Below are 6,126 nucleotides of genomic sequence, written 5' to 3'. Positions count from 1 at the left end.
GGTTCTGAGCCGGGGTAAATAGTGATATTGTCTCCCAAATGAGACTCCACAACTATGGGAGCATTAAAGAAACCCTTCAAGCGGCTATTGAAATAGAGGAGGGTCTCAAGGAAGACAAAATCAATAAGTCAAGGGGCTATGTGAGTTCATGGAACAATAACAAAGAACAAGGAGCCTCCCCCTCAAATTGGCAAAAGAATAAGGGCCCCATACAATAAGCCAAGAAACCATTTGTGAAGAATTCTCAAGTGGAGAAGCAAGTTGACAAACAACCTCCGAAGTTTGCTCTAAAAGAAGGAGGTACGAAAACTCCTATTCAATGCTTTAAATGCCATGGCTTCGGTCATAGAGCAAGTGAATGCCCTAATCGTAGAGCGTTTATTTTGAGAGACACTTATAGTGAGGATGAGGAAGAATGTGAGGAAGGAGATAATGAGGGCGATCATGAGAATGAACAACATGATAGTGAAGGGGATGGTGTTGAAGGTGATGATGAGCCTATTGTACCTCTCTATGTGGTGTGAAGAACCATGATAAGCAAACCAATGGATGACCCAAGTCAACGGGAAAATCTCTTCCATTCCAAGTGCATCATGAACCAAAACACTAGCATCATGATCATTGATAGTGGGAGTTGTGCCAATGTTGCTAGTACCACCCTTGTTGATTTCTTGAAACTTCCCACCACCCGCCATGAAAACCCTTACAAACTTCAATGGCTCAATGAATGTGGTGAATTGAAGGTGACTAGGTAAGCTATCATCAAATTCGCGGTTGGGAAGTATCACGATGAGGTGTTATGTGATGTTGTTCCCATGCAAGCGTGTCATCTTCTACTTTGCCGACCATGGCAATATGATAGGTCCGTCAACCATAATGGGAGAACTAACCAATACACCCTTGTCCACAATGGTGTCAAACATGTATTGAATCCCATGAATCCCTCCCAAGTGGGTGAGATCTATAACAAAATGAGGGAGTTAAAGGAGAAGGGTCATGGTGCATTGCAAAAGAAGAATGTGGGGGAAGAGGTGTTACACCTTGAAAGATTCCCCGTACCTGTACTGTGAATCGTACAATGAAGGTCATGGCGTATACGGTATTTCGATGAGTGAGAAATAGTATTTGATGACCCTAAACAAGATTTCAAAACCATCCGAGATAAGGAAAGGAAGTTGTTAAGGAAAACGAGTCGTATGTTGCATATCGGATAAGAATAACGAGCAACGATTTGGTGAGGGAATAATGGTGTCTTAGAGACATTCAATGACGTCCCTTAGATTGGTGTTGAAGTGTTAACCAAGTGTTAAGAAGGTTCCATAAGCATTGGGGATCAAACGAGTCGACGAAAACAAAGTTGGTTCAGTGAGGCATTATACGGCCAAACATACTGGCCGTATAAATTGTACCGGCCGTATGTTTGACCGTATAATTGTCCAAAGAGAGGACCAGCCACTGGACCAAATATACGGCCACACATACGGTCCGTATAAATAGTACGCACCATATGTTGGTCCGTATAAGTTGGCTCGGCCAACTTTTAAGTTTTAGTGTAAGGGTCTATTTTTCATTTTATCCATTTCATTTCCTCAGCTCCACAACTCAAGAAAGCTCTAGAACTCTCTAAACAGTTCAACCATAAGAATACCAAGGAAAATCAATGATCAACAACATCAATTCATGGGTCAAGGCCTGTGAAACTCAAGTAGAAGTCATCCAAACCAAGAAAACCAAGAAGGGGAGAGATAGGGTTTTGGTGAAAGAGGAAGAAATCCACTCTAGACTTGTTCCACCATCATCTAAGGTAAGTTTCATAACTTTAGGAATGTTGTTTAAGGTATTAGAATACTAAGAAGCTTGAATTATAGAAAGACATGGAAAATGGGTCTTGAATGAGTGAATAGTGTCACCATTGAATGATAGTTGAACGGAATCATGAAAGTTGATATGTTATGATTATGAATACGTTATAAATGATGTATAGACCATGGAATAGGTGTGAAGTAAGCAAAATTATGACAATGAGCTAAAACCAATAAATGTGAAAAAATTGGAGAAAAATGGTGGATTTTGCTTAATGTGTACGAATGATGAATGTTAATACTATATTGTGAGTGTTGTTATAAATGTTTGGGAGTTGAAATAGAATATGGGGAAAAGTGGTAGAAACAAAGGAGATGCTGCCCAATTTTCTTTAGAAATAACGACGCGTTCTTATGGTCGATGGACTAACTATAATGCGTATTCTTTCGTGAAGGTGGCAACGTGATACCGAAGGAGAACGAGTGAACGATAGCTTAACTAAGCGACAAAGGTATGTGAGGCTAGTCCTTTTCTTTCTATGGTATGAATCTCATGACATGATTCTTCTCCCTTTCGATGATTCTCCTATATCCCGGAAAGCCAAGAGCCTAAGATCATGCATAGCTACATGAGTCAAGATATATGATGTGACGTTCTTATAAAGTAAATGATGTTGTTCCTTGTATACACTCACCTTATATCCTAATCCCTTCAAGATGAGGCAGAATGTTCATAAATGCTCATAATGGAATCGAGGGTTCACGACCTTACGTCACCTCGATAGAATGCAGTTGTCCTAGAGTCCTTGTGCATGTATGATGATAAGTATATTTTGATAAGAATATCATTATAAATATTTTATGATGAGCATGTCATGATTGCATCACACTGGGCCTAGTTGGCCGGGCAGTCACCGCGAAAGCGGGCAGCTATACGATACACCATGGCCAGTTGGCATGGGCAGACACCACTAGTGGGAGGCATGAGATGGTACCCCGGACGCGGGAGGCCTGGACGCTGGCTAATGTTACTGATTATCACACCGCACCTATATGGTCGGGCAGTTTATATATATATATATATATATATATATATATATATATATATATATATATACATGATATGCATACATGAGATGATGATAAGCATAAAAGTAACTCAGCATGCATTACTTTTTATATGATTCCCAGTCAGGTACAGTTGCTCCACACTCGATGCCTCCTTTACTTTCTTGATGTGTTGTTATTGTTCATGCCTTTCATACGCAATACAACATTCGTACTGACGTCCGTTTTCTTTGGACGCTGTGTTCATGCCCACGGGTAAACAGGGGAGCGATATCGATCCGGATTCTTAGGAGCTGTCAGCTGATTGAAAGGACTCCATTGTTCGGAGGTGCTGATGATTATTCTTTTGGTACATATGTATATTTTGGGCATGACGGAGTCATGTTCCGTCTACATATATAGTATGTCAGTAGAGGCTCGTAGATGCGTAGTGTGGGGTTAGATGGTCTCACAAGCCTACTATAGCATGCATGTATACATCATATATATTATTTTGATGGCCTAATGAGGCATTTGTATATGTATATATAGACTAATTGTGCTCTCCACCCAAAAATGATTTTCATACAATCATGAATGATAAAGGAGCGTAAATGACTATAATAAGTGAGGAAATAAGAGGTGCTCGGTGGTCAGCCTTGGGTACCCGTCGCGGCCCCTAGATGGGTCGTGATAGAAGTGGTATTAGAGCAGTTCGTCCTAGGAAGTGTCTACGAGCCGTGCCTAGTAGAGTCTTTTTTATGGTGTGTTGCGCGCCACGCTAATAAACAAGAGGCTACAAGGCATTTAGGAAAACGATCGTCTTTCTTCTTATGAGATCGTGCGATAGAGCCGTGCCTAAGATTATATCCCTCCTAAAAGTGTGTTATGATTTCAGAAAAATGCCGCAAAAGGGAAAAGCTACAGCTGCCCAGAAGGGCAAAGCTACAACGAAGAGGCGGGCAGAAGGAGAGCCTCCGGCGAATGTATAGGAGGGTGAATCACCAAATGAGGCATCGCCCAATGTAGAAGAGCAAGGAGGAGCCTCATGTTATGTCCCGTATTTTCGCGCATTTGGAAAAATTAGAAATAATCTTGACTTGTATGAAATAAAGTCATCATTGGTTACATTTAACACAAGAGTTGTGCATGAAAGAATATTTTTGTGGAAGTGTGGAATAAGGCTAAGGGAAAAATTGGAATTTCGGAAATTAGTTTCGGAAATTACAAATAGGGCCATAATTAATTGGGCTAGAAAGAGCAAAACAAAAAAACAAATTAAGGCCCAATTGGAGGGGGTGGCCGGCCCCCATTATGGGTCAAGGCCCATGAGTGGGTTTTTAATTGAAAGGCTTAAAAAAAAGAGATGACTAAGTCATCTTCAACTTGTAGAGAAAAAAAAAATCAAGAAGCTAAAGACCACCCCATTTTCGGCTACAAGAAAGAAAAGAAAGGAAATTTTCTTGCCATCAACCTTTGATCCAAAAGTTATTGTTTTGTGATATTTTCACTAATTCTAGTACCCTTTACAACTTGGTGTAGCTAATTTGGAAGGTAGGGAGCTTGTTTCCTCAAATTAACAAGTGGGTTTAGTGAAAAAGCTTGGAAGAACAAAGGTAAGATCTTGCTCCTTTTACTTTGGAATATATATATATATATATATATCTGTGTGTGTGTGTGTGTGTTGTAGCATGTAGGAATAAGTAGAAATTATGAAAAATATGAAAGTTTGCAAAGTGGGTATATATGGGTGCATTTGGCCGTGTGGTATGGAGATAAGAATGGCAATGAATTAAATTTTGTTTAATATGTTAGTTGTGTTGTGATGATCTCTTGTGATGTAAATGAAGTTTGAATGATATAAGTTTGTATTGAATTGGATGTAGAAACTTATGTCGTTTTAGTATGATTTTTCGACATTAAGGAAATGAAGTTGTTTGGTTGTGAATTATGATGATCATTGATGAAATTGGAAGTTGGAAACTTGTTATGAAATTGTATTCCAAAGATTTGATGTTTACCATAAATTATGACTTTGGCGGAAAGTTGTATATTATGTATATCAAGTGTATAACTTAAGGAAAATGATATGAAATGTCTCAAAATCTATATTGTGATGATCTTGAGTCATAATGGATGTGAAATCATTGATATTAGTGAAGGTTTGGATTAGAATGAAGGTTATGCCAACTTGTGAGAAAAATGACTAGTTGAAGGATATTTGTGTTTTTGATGTTCTTTGTTGATGTTAATGTTGTCGTTTGGGTTGTTGTTGATGATTTCTAGCCGAGTTGAATTCTCGGGGTGCTATATGTATAGGGGAAGTGCTGCCGAAATTTCGGTAGACAAATATGCTTTAAGTTGGAATAATGGTATTCATAACTCACGATTGGTAAACTTGACCAATTGCAGTTTTTCGACGAAACGGGAAGTGAGTTTGGAAAGGCTTAAGGAGCGTGAAAGGTATGTAAAGCTACCCCGATCTTTGTTTTGGCATGTCTAAGTGTTTTATGATCGGATTCGGGCCTCAAAAGACCTTCTTGGCCATCGGAATCCGCAAGAGAAAATCTCAGTTTTTCCTTCAGTAGAATTGAACCATTTTGATATGCTTTTCCTGAAATTATGCAAACTTTCTCTAAACTCCTTGGAAAGCTATAGAATGTCTGTAGAACCTTTATAGGTGACCGCATAAGCTTAAAGGGCGTAATTTGAGCCCACCGCCTTGCTTGTTCCGAGGTGGGCCCGCTATTCCCGATTTTGCCCTTAATGTACTAAAGTCCCCCTTTTTGAATGATTTTTGAAAGAAATGTTTCGACTACCCTTTTAATTACCTAACTAATATGGTTTTAAATATTCCATTAAGTCTGATAAATTGTTTTGATACTCGAAACTCCTTTACTATGATTCCTTCCGACTTCATCGGATCGGTTTGTCTTTGATATGCCTCATTGAGTCTATGGAAACATTTATGATGTTTTACTTGCATTAGTTTCTCACGACTCTATTCGTGGATGCCCCAATGTTTCCCACACTGAGCCCGGGCCAGGATATGTTGTCAAGCGTAATCCCCCTGCATTGTTCGCCACGCCTCGATGTAAGGGGGCAGGTATATGCGTACATGGGTTGGTGGAGTATGCTGTGCCATGTACGTTTGTTCTGATATGATTTACTATGGCCATCTAATATGACATATTATGTTACGGGGTTATGCCCCTATTCTGATTCTTCTGTGTTGTGGCACCAGCGTCGGGAGGGTGGCCACGTTCTGTCTGCCGGG

The sequence above is a fragment of the Lycium barbarum genome, chromosome 9 (genome assembly GCF_019175385.1).
Source record: "Lycium barbarum isolate Lr01 chromosome 9, ASM1917538v2, whole genome shotgun sequence".
NCBI lineage: Eukaryota > Viridiplantae > Streptophyta > Magnoliopsida > Solanales > Solanaceae > Lycium > Lycium barbarum.
Note: the sequence above shows the minus strand (reverse complement) of the source record.